We start from the raw sequence: 4698 nt of genomic DNA on the forward strand, positions 1-4698 counted from the left end.
TCTTGTGAAGCTGTTCCAACGAGTCATTTATTTTTAATAGTGCGACCACTAAGGCCTCTTCTATCGACATTTCGTCTGTTTTTTCCTTTCCATTTGCCATAACACTTAAGAGATTCAAGGTCAATCCCAGAGTCACACAATTTTTATCTTGCAGCTGGAAATTCCCCTAGCCCAGCTCTTATAAAGTAACCAATTTCAGAGACTTCCACTAGGGTGAAACAGTTTCTATTTATAATAGTCAACAATGTCACCTTTAAACGCAACTCATACAATCCAAAGTTAGTTTCAGTTTTCAGTTACTTTTTACTCCTTTTTAGAAGCAACCGGAGACAGTAGAAACAATATATATCTCTTATTTTGCTAGCTGTCAAGGAACGTTCTGAGTGCTGTCAATGAACATTACAAAACGTCAGTCCTACTAGCAGCCCGTTTCCAGGGTCAGAGTGGCGGTATTTTAACTCTCTTCACTCTCTCCTGCAGGCATACTCAGTCCACGACTTCCACACCTCTTCTCCTGCCTCCAAGGGGGATTTTATGCTCTTTGCCGATGGAAATTTAGTCTTTTACAAAGGGCTTTCCAAGACTTCAGCTTGCAGACTCCTTGCCTCAGTCTATTTACAAATAGGGAAGGCGGACTTCCTGTTTTGAACCTCCCCGTTTCGATGCCAAATTAAACGTTTAAAATCCGATTCTCCCGTATCAGCTCTACTCACGGGTAATTACTTTGGAGTCAAATTGTCCACAGGAAAAAGTCAGTGCTCTCCGGCAACAGCTATGCGGCTTCGCTCTGTGGAAGAAGCAGACGTTTCGAAGCACCGCACCGCTCACCCCACATCGCTCCAGATCCCCAAAACCGGGTTTCCCCGCGAGTAGGGGAGGCGCAAAAGGTGCTCGCCGAATCCCACGTTCACAGGCTTCTCCCGCCTGTGATTTTTACGGGTCTCCACCTTCGCCGCGGTGGTACACACCCAAATTCCCACGGGGCAAATTCATCCCGATCAGAGGAACTCCGCCATTGCCGGAGGCACCAACCCAGAGTGTGTGTTCATTCCCTTTGTTTCATACAATGGAAAAGGAAGGAACCAAAAATGTACTGCAGACCCAGGGCCCTTTTGTTAACACACTTCAAGATTCACTGCAACAAGCAGAAGTGGAAAAGGGCATTCAGAGCTTGTGCCATCAGCTCTTGAGTGAGTCACGGCTCAGAAGAAACTGCAGATATGCCCTGTATATTCTAAACCGTCTCTCATTCACTTCAGTTGCATAGGTCAAAAGCAGTGAGGGGAGGAATGGTGTAGCAGGAGCAAAGGAGCCTAGCCAGTGTAACTGTTGGGTTGATATTCCTTGCTCTTTCCCCCCCCCCCCTCCTCCCTATGCTGAAATAAGGGCTTGCATGCTTGCCATTGCAGCTCTGTGTTCTCCAGCCTTTCTAGTTTACTGTTGGGTCTTGAGACAGTCAAATCCCTAGTTTCTCCTGAATGGGGTAGGATGGAGAGAGAGAACTTTTTCCCAGGCCTTCAAATCTCCAGGAAATGTTAAATCTATAAAATAGTTAATACACATCTAGTTTTTCAAATCCCTAGTTTTCATAAGCTAGCATGGTTGAGAGGAGTCCCAGCAGGGTCTCCTAAGGTTGGCACAATAGGAGCTGGAAATTTTGTCGCCTGAGGCAGAGCAGCAACTTTTGTCACATCAAAGTGTGCATCATATCCAAGCCCAGTCAAGTTGTTTTGGCACTCGAAACAGAAAAGCCCTATCCTTCCCATAATAAATAATGATTTGCTGTCCTTTCATTACACCCAATGAAAGGTGGCCATCTCAATCTGCCTAATGGCATGGCCAGCCCTAAGGCCAGTGAACTGAAAACACCTGTGTGAATAGCGTGTACAGACCTGCCTGTGTGTGAACTGCCAAATGGGTTTGGTGCAAGTTTACACAATTACATTGAAGATAGACCTGGAGTTGGAAAAATTACACTATTTGGAAAAGGCAAATTTCTTCACAGCCAACATGCATGCATATACAAGTCCACATTGTACAACCACAATAGTCTGAAAAAGCATGCAGATGTAATGCTGGGTCGGCTCTTCAGATTGGTTCATACACACAGCTTGTCATAAGCTAGAAGTAGCTACCCAGACCTAGCCTTGCTCTGAGGCCTTGTATGATAGCAGATAGATCCAACCTATGAAGAAAACCCACCAATATGCTATGCAAACTCTAATAAGAGTGGCTGGCGAAACCCAGCCAGACGAGCAGGATATAAATATTATGTACAAAACACTTCTGTCTTCCACTGCCTCCCACTTTGGTCAGACTCATGTTTGTAGCTTCGAGAACACTGTCCAACCATCTCGTCCTCTGTCATCCTCTTGTGCCCTCCAGAGTCTTCTCTTCTCATGAGGTGGCCAAAGTATTGGAGCCTCAGCTTCACGATCTGTCCTTCCAGTGAGCACTCAGGGCTGATTTCCTTCAGAATGGAGAGGTTGGATCTTCTTGCAGTCCATGGGACTCTCAGGAGTCTCCTCCAGCACCAGAATTCAAAAGCATCAATTCTTCAGCGATCAGCCTTCTTTATGGTCCAGCTCTCACTTCCACAAAACATGGACATTGTCAAATGTACAAAACATGGACATTGTCAAATGTACAAAACATGGACATTGTCAAATGTACAAAACATGGACATTGTCAAATGGCAATAGGGGTATTGGCAGGGGGAGTCTTAGTGGATTGTTTCTACCTTTACCCCAACCTGTTGAGCCTGTGCATGTTTGCAGTATGCTCCCTCTTGAAAAACCTTTCAGTTAATTCATATTAATCTCTTTAGTCAACAAAGAAGATGCCTGGAATGGTTTCTTTTGGGGCTGGTCCAAAATACAGCTGCTAGGGGCAAAGGACAAGATTGCACCCCTATTCCACGTGACTGAACATAACAATTTCATTATTTATACCCCACCCATCTAGCTGGGTTTCCCCAGCCACTCTGGGAGGATTCCAGCACATATAAAAACAATAAAATGTCAAGCATTTAAAACTTCCTGATACAGGGCGGCCTTCAGATATCTTCTAAAGTTGCGTAGTTCTTTATCTTTACCTTGACATCGGGGGGGGGGGGCATTCCACAGAGAGGGAACCACTACCCAGAGGGCCCTCGTATCTGGACCTGTATCCTGGCTGAACAATGGGGATGCTCCTTCAGGTATACTGGGCCGAGGTCAGCACCAACACTTTGAATTGTGCTCGGAAACGTACTGGGTGTTAAATGGTCCCAGCGGCTATTCCCAGTCACCAGTCTTGCAGCCACATTCTGGATTGATTGTTGTTTCTGAGTCATCTTCAAAGGTAGCCCTAAGCAGGAGATAACCAGAGCATGCACCACTCTGGCAAGACAGTCTGCAAACAGGTCGGGTCTCAGCTGGCACACCAGATGGAGCTGGTAGACAGCTGCCCTGGGCACAAAATTCACCTGCACCTCCATGGACAACTGAGTCCAAAATAACTCCTGGGCTGCACACCTGGTCCTTCAGGGACACAGTTACCCAATTCAACACCAGGGAGTCTCCCACACCTGCCTTCCCTCTGTCTTCCAAAAACAGTACTTCTGCCTCAATCCATTAGCCACCATCCATCCTCCAACCAGCTCCAGACACACAGGACACATTCACTGCCTTCACTAATTTCGATTTAAACGAGAGGGATAGCTTGGGTATCATATGTCTATTGGTGATTATCCAGCCCCCCACCCCACCCCAATGATCTCTCCCAGCAGCTTCATATAAAAAGCATGGGGGAGAGAACAAAGCCCTGAGACACCCCACATGTGAGTGCCTAGGGGTCTGAACACTCATCTTCCAACACCACTTTCTGGACACAGCCCAGGAGGAAGGAGTGGAACCACTGCATAACGGTGCTCCCCACTCCTCTAGACAGTCCAGATGGGTACCACACTACCCAATGATAGGACTGGTCCCACAAATGACTATGGAAGGAATGAGGGAGGCGTGGCAGGCTGGACCTCAGGCAGTTAAAGATCATAAGGCAGAAGCTTGCATAAACCTAACATGTTCTGAAAAGGGGTTGCTATGAGACAAGCTGCATGATAAAACGATCAGCACTTCCACCTGCAATAAGTGAGTGATGACAATACTTTGGAGGATTGTCTAAATCTGGGGTGAGGATCCTGGTGCCCTGCAGATGGTTCTGTATTCAACCCCACAACATCTCTGGCTGCCTGGGTCTGATGGGAGTTCAGCAACACCTCACCTGTTTCTCTCTCCACATTCCCCGCTCTCAGGTGGAAATACCTCTTCTCTAAATAGAGGCATTCTTTCTCATCTTGCATGTTAGCAGGGACTGCTACCGGGGCGCAGCCACTCCGCACGCTTGCAAAAAGGAAAAGGGGAAAAAACGGGCCATCAGGCAAAGGGAAAACGAGGGGTGAAACTGCCGCTGACCACAATATGGTTTTCCTCGCCTCCAAATTTCCTCCCGCGATGGAGACACGAGGAAGAGGGCGATGTTTTTGCAAGCCAAGCAAAGAAAGGAAGGGAAGGGAAGGAAATTTCCTGTGCAAAACAGGAACTTGAGCTGGAGGCGGGGTGTACGCCTGGATTTGACCAACCCCCAATCCTCACCCAACTGGGGATCCAATAAATAAATTCCTGCAAACTTTCCTTTCCTGGAAAAGCCCGAGGGGCA

Source organism: Podarcis muralis, chromosome 7, assembly GCF_964188315.1.
Source record: "Podarcis muralis chromosome 7, rPodMur119.hap1.1, whole genome shotgun sequence".
Lineage (NCBI taxonomy): Eukaryota > Metazoa > Chordata > Lepidosauria > Squamata > Lacertidae > Podarcis > Podarcis muralis.